Here is a 12,727-nt window from a genome sequence, read left to right as displayed (position 1 = left end):
CAAAAACCCCTTAGCAGACGTAAACATATGTATTTATAGGCTTAAGTTGAAACCCTAACCTTAATCCTAAACCACCTACAGGTCGGCTCAGAATAAAACACGATGAAATTAACAAAAACCCTAATAATTAAAAACAGTTAAGTTGCCTCTAAAATAAATAAACCAATTACAAATAAATCAACAAAATTAAATAAAACAATTTAAGCAATTAAACAGGTAATAAAATTAGTCACAAAGATACAACATTTAATGTAAGCTAAATAAATTTAAGAATTTAACAATTTAATAAATCAAAGAAAACAAGTAAACCAAAGAATTAATTTAAATAATACAAATAAGTCAAGTACGTCAAATAATTCAAAAACAAGTCAATTAAAACACAAATTGAAAAAAAAATTAAATACCAGGACTATCCTTTTTAAATTAGGGGTATTACATAATACATGACCTTGGCTTGCAAAAATGGATACACGACATTCTAGTTTTGAGACTATACAAAAAAAAATGGGCTAAGATACAAAAGATAACAAAATACACCTCCTAATCTTCTTCAAGCTTGCGGGGGATTGTCATCCGCCACTTTTTTTTCGAGCCTTGAAAAATGTTAAATAATAGGGTAAACAAAATTGCTTAGTAGGTGGTGCCTAAGACGGACCTATTGTGACCTCGTAAATCCAAATAATGAATAGGACAATAGGGAGAGGGGTCATGCTAAATCGGGGAAAATACAATGTAAATCTGCAAGTTTAAAACAAATGAATGTCGTGCCATGAATGCAATGTCATGCATTTCACTCCCCATTTTCAGAAAACTTCCATCACTTCACAAATTGTTAATATAACCTGCCCTTTGGTGACTCCGCAGCGACACGAGAGAAGGATTGGCTACTGTCCCTGACCTTTGGTACCTCCGCAGCGTCATTTGAGGACCAGATAGCTTAACCACGTTAGGGCAATCTCCTTAGTTCCTTATAGGCTATATTAACATACCGGCCCTTTGGTGACTCCGCAGCGACCGGGTTTTCTCAAAACCGTTTCATCAAATTCTCCCAAAAAATCCCCTTTTTAATTCTTATTAAATCATTGTACCCTTTTTCGTGCCCATGCTATGAATGCATATCACATGCCTTTTTAACACTATGAAAATGGAGAAAATTATTATCACACAATTAGCATACTTCCACATAAATTTTCCAATAAATTATTAAGCATCATAGGTATGAAAAAATTAACATATTAAGCATACTTTACAATAATTCTAAGAAATCTTTCATAAGCTTCCATGTATCATTTCTATCAATTTTGTCAACACAATAACATAAAGAAATTACAATAATTCTAAGAAAATTTTCATAAACTTCCATGTATAATTTCTAGCAATTTTATCAACACAATAATATAGAGAATCCAATAATCAAGCATGTTTTTCATACAATTCAACAATTTCACATAATTACATGCTTTATATACAAAATCAAGTCATTTAAGAGGCAAATAAATCAAATTGATCATACTTGACAACAATTATGGTAGAATGACTCACAAAAGCACAAGTTAGTGAGAATTAGAGACCCCTACCTCACTTTTATGCAAAACCCCCAATTTTCACCTCAAACCCTAGGATTTCAAATTTTCTATGGTGCACCAACCAAGGAATTGCTTCTATCAACTTGTCGGTCTCGCCGTGGGCTTCGAATAGCCGCAAACGGCACTTAAAAATACTAAATATTGAAGACGGAATCAAGGATTGAAGCCTTGAAGTGGAAAAAGGAAAAAAAAGAAAACTGAGAGGAAGAGAGAAGCAGGCAGCGGGGAGAGAGTGAGATATCAGAGAGCAAAAAAATATGGTCTTATGACCACTTAGAAACAGTTGTGGGTCCCTCCACACAAAAAAAATCTCACCCAACCTTTTAATATATATATATATATATATATATATATATATATATATATATATATATAAACATAAACATTACAATGGGTATTTGAAATTCTTGTGAATCCAGATCTATGGCCACAACTAAGCTGATTCTATAGCACGGTCAATTATAAGAACACGCATCCTAGTGAAGGGCTTATACATTCTATAGAAGAACCCATCGTCGTTCATATGCAATTCGACGAGATGGACTCAAGTGCTCAAGTTGAACCTGCCACCACACCCTTTCGTCTTTCTTTAACCCTTTCATCTCTATTTGTCGGTGTCTGTAGTGGATCGACAGGAGGCGGCGGCAACGAGGGTAGATGTTGCCAAAATAATTTATTTTTTGCAAATCACCATCTGAACCTTTTTTATTTTTTAGGTTATGCATATATATAGATATATAGATTTGTATGTGTGTGTGGCTGTGTGTATTGATTTTATGTATAAATTAGGATTTTGAAAGGAAGGGTAAGGATTGAATGTCATTTTTGCAGTGATGCGATGGTGGTTAAGGGTGTGGTGGTGGGAAGAGGAAATGGAGATGAGAGAGGGTGAAAAACTGGGACTAATGTGTGTGCATGGGCAGACTGTGGAGGTTAAAATGGTTATTTCAGGGTTCAATTAGGTCAATTGAAAAGTTAAAGGGTATTTAGGTATTTTTATCTTATGTTAGAGGTGTTGGGGGTGCGATTGATCAAATTTGCAAACCTTGGGGTAATTGTATCACACTTATCCCAAGTCTTAGATAGCCCCTTTAACCATCACATGGGAGGGGTTATTTCAATTTACCCAAATAATTAATTATGGTTTGAAAGTCAGGACCTAACCTAAAGGACCATAAATGCCTAAATTTGTGCAAATCGGTAAGACCTTCAGAAGTCGGAAAAAATTTCAATTAAACCTATAATTGAAAGACAATTTTTTTTTTAAAGAGTAATGATATTTTCTCCGATTGTTTAGGGCAAAAAAGAATCCGATTTTTTTATTTTTTTACATGTGTATTGACTATTCAATGTGTGATGTCTAGGATTTTTTTTTTCGAATTTTTTAAAATTTTATTTTATTTATTTTTTGTACCTCGTTTTATGTGCCACGTGGGTCTCGAGGTTGTTCGAGACATTTTCTTAAGTTTGAGAGTTTTAGAAGTGCATTTTTATTATTTTGAGCGTGTTAGAATCAACGTGATCAATTTTAGAATTTTTCGTAGTCGGGACGACTTTCGTGCTTGGAAATTCTTTCCCGATTTTCCATTAGTGTTATTATTGAAATAGGCATGCTATATGTGTGTGTGTGTGTGTGTGTGTGTGTGTATAAGTTAGATATTTTGGGGATAAGTTAGGAAATGGAAAGTCATTTAGAGGGCAATGAAGCAACTTTGAGTACTTATACTTTGATTCACTTTATTTTCATTTTGAATGTAAATTTGTAAATTAATTGGAAGTAGTATGATATTGTAAAGAAAACATGCTTATATGTGGTGTAAAATGTGCATTTCTATGCTAATGAAGTATATGCCATTTGTTTAAGTGTAAAAATGCTTAGTTTACAAATGCTAACGTGATTGTGATGAAGGAATTTCAATGATGAGCATGCTTATATTTGATTTCTAGCAAATAGTATGCTTATGCCACTGATGATATAGAAAAAAGGTTGAAGTTAAGTTAATGCATTGATTCATATACATGGCATGACATAGAGAGAAGGTTGAATGGGAATGTCAAATATGAGTCAAGGTAGAAGGGTTTGTGCAATGGATTTTATAAAAGAAATCAGACTTCGCGAGTCTGGTGCTAATTTGAACTAGAGGGAGCGCGTGCCAGATTTAGACGTGTAACATTGCATTAACTAAGCCCAAAATGGTTGTCGGATTTAAAGCCAAGGATAGTTAAGTAATCTCGCATCAGTAAAATGAATTAGAGGCCTTCGGTGTGAGTTGAGTCAGTTTGGGACCAAGTTTTGGGACGGTTGTGCATTTCATTACATTTTCATGTATAATCAAGATCAATTGTGTAAGTGATAGTGGTTGAGCTGAATTATGATTTGGATTCCATAAAATCCTCAATGTATGATCCCAGTTTCCCTCAGACCCTTTTATGTGTTGGTTGACTCAAGGGAGTCTAAAGTTGGTGCTTTAGGCATCTTTTACTGAGCCTTAGTGCTCACCCCTACCTCTGTTATTTTTAGAACATGGCAATGATGTAATGGACGATATACCTCCACAAGCTTAGACGTAGCTAAAAGATTATATTTTGCATATTTTGTGTTAATGTATGCTTGAAGATGGCTATTTTGTAAATGACCCAAATTTAATGATTTCATGTAAGGGCAATGTAACTAAGGCCATGTAGGTCTTATTTTTGTAACTACTTCGATTTTGTAAAGGCTCGTATATTTTGGGACATGTATAACTTGAATCGTATACATTTTACTACTCCTCCTACTTGGGAGCACTTGTGATATATAAATATATATTACTTGGGCATGTGACCTCAATGTAGATGGGACTCTGGAAATACTATGTAACTATTTTGGGTTAGTTCAAGTGTATGTGTATATAAAATGAGAGTTAAAGATGGAGTTGAAATGATTATTTTAGGTTTAGATCATGTTCACATGGAATGGGTCTCCCCACTTGATTTTGCAAGTATAAATAACCTTATAAATGCATGGAATAGGTGTTTAGGGGTATTCTAAGGAATATAAGGCACCTGATAGCTCATATGAGGTGCCTTATAAGATTTTCCCCCTTCCTACTTTGACTATTGACTTTAAGAGGCACCTCATAAGGCATAGAAGGAGCCTATTAAGCTTCTGAGGTGCCTGGGAAGGCATGTGAGGCGCCTGGGAAGCCAACATTAGGGTCAGTTTTGAATTGGTAACTTCAATTGATCATATCTCCTTCATTTCAAACCTAAACTGGGTCAAAATTGGGTCCAAATTCAAGACTTTTGAGTCATATTTCTAATGTTACCAACCTCATTCAAAAATTTCAAACATAGAGGAAGTTATGACCATTTTAGTTTGGACTATTCTGGAAATTTTCTAAACCGAAAAAAGGCCAATTTTGTGAAAAAATTGTTCTTGCATCTAGAAACTCACCCAATGGGTTTAAATGGTTATTATGACTTAAATTAACTCCTTTTGACTTATTTAGATTCAACTCACTCCTCTCCCTTACCTTGAAATGACCATTTCACCCTTGGTGTATCATTGGGTTCGGGTAAGGACTCGGGTTCATTTCACTACCCAGTAGCGATTCGGATCCTTCGGATTTGGGTCTTACAAATTTAGTATTAGAGAAATGGTTCAAAAACCATTAGGATGACGGGTAGAACCCTACCTAGATGGGGTGTAAGGTTGATTTACTTTTACTATGTGTTACTTGCTGAATTGTTTATGTTTTTAAAAGCATGCTTACTTGTTGTGTGTTTACATGCTTAGATGTTTATGTGTTTGCATGTTTGATGTTAAAATATATGTTACATGGTCATGTATACGAGACCTTTATACAATTTAACCATATATGCTAGGTGTGTCGGTATGATGATCTATTTAAAGCATGTTAAATGTTTAAGTGTTACCGTTATTGTTGAGTGAGTTGCGTGAGGACATCATTTCAGGCGGATCATATTTTATTGCCATTTTTGAATTGTTTTCTCATTTTATAGCGTCATGCCCCCAAAGAGGGATATCGGAGAAAGTTCTAGCTCCAATCTCATGGAGCGGGTTAAGGAAGATATGCTTTTACGTGATTAGTGCCACCTAGAGGGGGATAAGCTAGGAAGAATGTTGAACCGCCTATTTAAGTAGACGAGGACCAAGTTAGGTAAACCCTAACTATGGTCTTATCAAGAATAGAAGGCTTCATGACAATATACTTCTGGTTTCTGATTTGATCAAGGGTTTTGGGACTAAGTATGCGGACCCTTTAATGGCTTTGAAGGTGGATTTGAAAAAGGCATATGATTATGTGGAATGGGGTTTTATTCAAAAGATGCTTCAGGCTTCAGGTTTTAGTGCTAAATAGGTAAATTGGATTACTAAATGTGTCTCTTCACCAAAGTTTTCTATTCTTTGCAATAGAGTTCTTGTAGGTTACTTTTCTGCCTTTAAAGGTATAAGGTAAGGGTGTCCTATATCCCCTCTGTTATTTTCATTTATTGAATATTTTAGTAATTTAATGGAGAAAGCTATAGGGGAGTGCAAGATCAAATTGTACAAGGCTGTGGCATTGACAGATTTGAAGATTTCTCATACTTTTTATGCTGATAATTTGTTGATAGTGGTTAAAGCTAATATCCTTACCGCTAAGGCTATCACTGATGTGTTCAAGAATTTCAAGAGGCTACAGGTTTACAGGTGAACAAAGATAAAAGTTCAATTATTTACAATTTGCAATTTCAGACAGAGTAGTCTTTTTTTAGTACTTAGGCCTGCCTTTGTTTAATAAAAATTTGAGAGCAGCTGATTTCAGAGGGTTGTTAGATAAGATTAATGCTAGATTGTCTCATTAGAACATAATGAATCTGTCTATAGCTGGGAGAGTTGAATTGATTAGATCAGTTTTATATTCCTATTTATACCATTGGGTTTTTGGATTTAAGATTCCTTGGGAAATCAAAATTGGTCTTGAAAGAAGATTTAAACAATTTTTGTGGAGTGGCAAACAAGATGTCAAGAAGCTCTCTCAATTAAAATGGGGTCAGGTTACCTTACCTGTTGTAGAGGGAGGATTCAATATTAGAAAAATTCAAGAGATTGATGTGGCTGCTAAAATGACTCTTTGCTGGGACTTTGTGCAGAAAAAAGGATAAAATGTGGATTAAATGGTTGCATGCTGTGTATTTGTGAAGAGGTTCTTTCTGGAATGTGGCTGCAAAGTATAGTGATTTTGTTATTTGTAAGGAGTTGATTGGGGTTCGATAGCTTTTACTGGATAATGTTGAATTTAAGATTGGAGATGGTAGGAGTTTTCAACTGTTAATTGATCCCTGGTGTGATAATTAATCTCTGATACAGAAATTTGGGGCTGCTACCTTAAGATAAGTTGACAGAAAACTTATGGTCTCTGATATAATTATTGATGACAGATGGGAGATACCTGAGTTCTTGCCCGTGGAAGTAAAGGAGGCTGTTCAAAGACTTCAGATTCATTCAGGAACAAATAGTATTGTTTGGAAACATTGCAATTTTTCATTGAAAACAGCTTGGAATGTTTATAGATTTACAGGTCAAATTCAGAAATAGAGTGCCTTAATTTGGAAACATAATAGACCTAGAGTGGAATTGTATTAACATCTATCTGTCATAACTATTGGAAGAGTTTGGACACAAATGATCATTTATTCTACAAATGTTCTTATGCTCAGGCAATTTGGCAAGAAATTTTCAGTTTGTTGCAAATGGACATTCCAATTTGTGAATCACTAATGCAAGTTGTTGATTGGTTGTGTTTGCAAATAACTACTAAATCTATAAAGGTAAAGGAGTTGAGTGTTATTTTTGCAACTACTGTATGGAAGATTTGGTCTATCAGAAATGCTGTGCTTCATGATGGATGCAAAGAACAAGCCTCTTTTGTTGCTAAAACTATAGTTTGGGAAGTTTTATCTTATATAAACTTAGTTTAGAAGATTTTACAATTGTGTTTTCATAGATTCATGTTTATTTTGTCAGTTTTTTATTTTTTCTAGTATATACTGGTTTTAGGCTTTTATAGCTCTTGAATTGTAAAAGGAGGTATGCCTCCTTCTACACTTGTACAAATTTTCTTTTGTATATAACACCATCCTATTCAGGAAAAAAAAAAGAAAAAAAGAAGAAGGTTCTTTGGGCCACAATGGCATCTTCATCACAAGTTGTTCCACAACTGGTACCACAACCGTAAAAGAGTGAGTTGGAGAAGACTCTTGATTTCATTTCTAGGTTCGTAAAGTTGATGCCGACTTTATTTGAGGGCGGTTCGGATCCATTTGTGGCGAATAACTACATTGATAGGGTAGAGAAGCATTTTAATGCTATGAAGCTACCATCGGATAGGTTGAAGATTGTGTTGACTACTTACAATTTCATGGGAGACGCGGAGATTTGGTGGAAGACCATTTCTCACATGCATGATGTGAACACCATGACCCATGATGCGTTCAAGAAACTCTATTATGAGAAGTACTTTTCGGTGCTAAAGAAGAAATAGTTAAGGACAAAGTTTATTAACCTTAAGCAAGGGAATATGTTAGTCACAAAATACGAGAATAAGTTCACCTCTCTTTCGAGATTTTCACCAGAGATAGCTAATGACAAGGAGGAGAAGACGCTAAAGTGTATTGGTGGCATTGACATTACTATTGGGTCGGCAATGGCTACAACAGAGTTGACGGAATACGCAAGGGCAGTGAGGAAGACCTTAGTTGTTGAGGCGGAAAGCAAGGATAGATGAGCTATACAAGAGTCATACATGCAAGGTAGGAGAATGGGTGCCACTTTCGAGAGCCAGTTAAAGAAGAAGCACAAGGGTGGGTCATCGGATTTTCAGGGCATCAGACTGCTAGATTCGCAACAGCAATTATAATTTCTATTGGATCTTCTAGACCGAAGGTGATATGTTTCAAGTGTAAGCAGTCTGGGCACTACAAGGCACAGTGCCCATAGACTCAGTCAGTCCAGGGAGGTCACTTTGGGTGTGGCCAGCAGGGCCATATGGTAAAGGATTGTCCGCGTTGGAGCGGTAGTGAAATCAGTGGCAAGGGGTTACAGCAGAGGCAGACATAGTCCACCACAGTTTATTCAGGGTGCCGACTATCGCTGCCACCACCATAGCCAGCTATGACATCTCAAGGCTCTCGACCGGCTAGATGAGCTCCATCTAGTGGCACCTACACAACAGTTAGGCTATCATGTCGACAGTTCTCAAGGGAAGAGGACCTAAGGTTGAGTGTATACGGTTACTCCAATTACTATTCCAGTTGAGCCATCATCTAGGTCATTAGTTGTCAGGGGTATTGTAATGACCCAAACGCGGGGGTCCGGATAGCTAATTGGGTCCTGACCCGACCTGGAAACACTCAAGGGTAAAATAGTCTATATGGCCCGTACAAGGCGTGCATTAGAAGTGTTAAAAGTCAGTTTTAACCATTTTAAATCGCTTTTGAATTTACTTCAACTTAAGCGTCTAATACAAGATAATGCAAAATGATGCTTCTGTCAACCCTAACTACACTTATGAGGGTCCGTTTACAATCACGCCATTGCCATAGCCTGAAAATGTTAATCGAAGGGGTGAGCACATAGGCTCAGTAGAAGATGCCTAAAGCACCAACTTTGGACTCCCTTGAGCCACACAACACACGTTAGGAATAAAAGGAAATCAGGATCATACACAGGGGATTTTACGAAATTTAAACCACATTCCACTCCAATCAAGGGCATAAATATAACTTTGCATACCATAAATGCAAATGCAATGCATACCTAGTCCCAAACTTGGTCTCAAACCGACCCCAATTCCCACCTACACTAACCGACTTTACCGATCTGGGATTGACACTATCCCTGGCCTCTTGTCCATTTGGGGCCTAGTATCAACTTTTTCAAGTCATACACCGGACCGCGCCCCCTCTAGGTCGAGTGAGCACTAGGCTCGCGAAACCTAGTCCATTTTTAAAATTCCTCTTTTTCCGCCCATCCTAGGATGACTAACTTGTCAATCTCTTTCCATTTTCTCACCATTCTAAAATGGTCCATTGTCTTTCTCATTCAAAATTCCTATCATGCCATGCATATGCATTAATTACATCAATTCAACTTCAATTCACAACTATACAATAGCAAAGACTTCAACATGTCATTCTTTATAATTTAAGTAAAAGTATAACATTCTTAATACTATAATCACAAGCATACTTCCCATGTAATTCATACCAACAAAGTCATGCTATAATCAACAATTAAACAATTTTTGCACCAAGGCCATGTTATACATATCTTTAGCATGAAATTAAACACATTAATACTTCACACACTAACATGCTTTCAAAATGTCAACACATAGCCTCCTTATTTCATAATTTGGCATTGATGAGAATAGAATAAATTATAGCAATTTGCTGGATCAAAGACAAAATTTAGAGCATTAGGAAACCCCTACCTTAAGGTGTTTTAGCCAAACAAGGCCTTATGTAAGCCTTAATTTTTGAAATCTCTAACAGTAGAAATATAAAAAGAAGAGAAAAAAGAGAATTGCATAAAGGCTTGAATGAGATGAATTACCCATTCACAGCTCTAGTATTTATAGATAAAATGAGCACATGCTCATATTATAAGAAAGGAAACAAAATCAAATCATTGCATATTCCATGCCTAGACATATGCGTAAATAAAGTCAAATACATGATTAGTGGCTATCATATCTCACAGATAATATTGTAAATCACATCCCATGATTTGGGCCTATCATATCTCGGCTATTATGGTAAGTTATACCATAAATCGTGGTATCATAAATGCTAACACTCTCCCTCAAGTTGGTGCGTGGATATCTAAAATGCCCAACTTGGACAATGCATTCTCAAACACAATCTTGCTGACGCCTTTTGTAAGAATGTCTGCAAGCTACTGAGAGCTTGTGACAAATGGAGTGCAAATTTGACCAGAGATGATCTTCTTTCGAATGAAGTGACGGTCCACTTCTATATGCTTAGTCCTGTCATGCTGAACAGGATTTGCTGCTATGCTAATGGCAGACTTGTTGTCGCAGTAGAGTGAGAATGGAAGCGACACTAGAAGGCACAAGTCTGTCATCAAGGTTTTCAGCCAAAGCAACTCACCTACCCCAAGAGCCATAACCCTATACTCTACCTTTGCACTAGATCGAGAGACAACATCCTGCTTCTTACTGCGCCAAGTAACCAAGTTACCACCAATAGTGGTACAATATCCTGAAGTAGACCTCCTATCTAAAATTAATCCTGCATAATCAGCATCTGTCCAAGCCTCAACATGTAAGTGACCATGATTAGCAAACAAAATACCACGGCCTGGACACCCTTTTAAGTAGCGAAGAATCTGAATAGCTGCATCATTATTAAGAAAGGCATTCTTGACATCTAACTGAAATAGAGGCCAAGATCGAATTGCAGCAACGGAAAATAATACACAGATGGTATTCATCTTGGCAACAGGGGCAAAAGTCTCTTGATAATCTATGCCATAAGTCTGAGCATAACCCTTGGCAACCAATCGGGCCTTGTAACGAGCAACTGACCCATCTGGATTATGCTTGACTGTAAACACCTAACGACAACCCATAACCTTTCGTCTAATAGGAAGCGGAACCATGTCCCAAGTCTGATTTTTCTCAAGTGCTTGTAGTTCTTCTGTCATAGCATCACGCCATTGAGGTTGTGCTAGCACATCTGCAACACTGGAAGGAATAGGAACCGAGGTAACAGAAACAAGAAAACTCCGATAAGAGGGTGAGAGAGCATAATCAGAAACAAAATTAGAAATAGGGTAAGTACAAGAACGTTTATCCTTTCGAAGAGCAATGGGGCGATCAACAAGCGAAACAATATCTTAAGAAGGCGGAGCTGGTGCCGAAGGAACAGGGCAGTCAATCGTGGGAGTAGAAGCTTGTACCTATTGTCTCTGATTATAAACCTGTGGAAAAGGAACAATTCCCGCTGCGGGAGGGGTATCATGAGGAGGAATTATAGAAGAAGAAACAAGTAATGGTAGAGGAGTTGAAGACGGAAGAAGGTGATCATCCATTATATTCAATGGGAATCATTCACTCTGAGAACCAACTAATCCACTATAGTATGGTGTATGCTCAAAGAAAGAAACATCCATGGATATAAACTGCCGACGACTGGGAGGATGGTAACACCTATAACCTTTTTGAGTGTGAGAATAGCCAAAAAACACATACTTCAAAGCCTTGGGGTCAAGTTTTGTACGAGTTTGGCCCAACTGCTGAACAACGCACACACACCCGAAGACTCGTGGAGGAATCAAAAATAGAGATGAATTGGGATGTAAGATTGAGAGTGGGGCTGCAAAGTTAAGAATCCTAGAAGGAGTCCTATTAAAGATGTAAACAGCGGTAAGAACTACATCTCCCCAAAATGACTGGGGAACATTCATGCCAATGTAGATTGCTCTGGCTAAGTTAAGGATGTGGCGATTCTTTCTCTCAGAACGACCATTCTGTTGAGGAGTTTTAACATTAGCCAGCTGATGCGCAATCCCAAATTCTGTACATAACCGTTGTACCTCCCCATAAGTGTACTCTGTACCCTGGTCAGATCGAAATTTTTTAATGGTACGACCAAATTGAGTTTGAACCATTATCATAAATGTTTTAAAAATGGTGTATACCTTATTTTTGGTTTTCATAAGATAAACCCAAGTAACACGACTATGATCATCAATGAACAACACGAAATATTGAAATCCAAGACTAGAAGTAATTGGGCAAGGACCCCACACATTTGAATGAACAAAATCAAAAGGTGTTAAAGCAGATTTAGCCAAACAAGGCCTTATGCAAGCCTTAATTTTTGAAATCTCTAACCCCTTGTAAGGTGGATGTCAAATGGAAGCTTTCTCTAAGCTCTCTAACTTTCCCTTCTATGGTTTCATTAATTTCACACTCAAAGCCTTTCAAATCCAAGCTTTTTCTATGGAAGACAAAGATGTATATAGATAGATATAGTGAGAGAAAGATAGGGGTTAGAGAGAGAAGAGATGCCCGAATGAACAGGAGAAGGAGGGTTTGGTTTGGTCTTGCCAACTTTTGAATGGCTCT

The sequence above is a fragment of the Cornus florida genome, unplaced genomic scaffold (assembly GCF_030987335.1).
Source record: "Cornus florida cultivar Cherokee Brave unplaced genomic scaffold, ASM3098733v1 CherokeeBrave_3.0.0_Hap2_Chr01, whole genome shotgun sequence".
Classification (NCBI taxonomy): Eukaryota; Viridiplantae; Streptophyta; class Magnoliopsida; order Cornales; family Cornaceae; genus Cornus; species Cornus florida.
Note: the sequence above shows the minus strand (reverse complement) of the source record.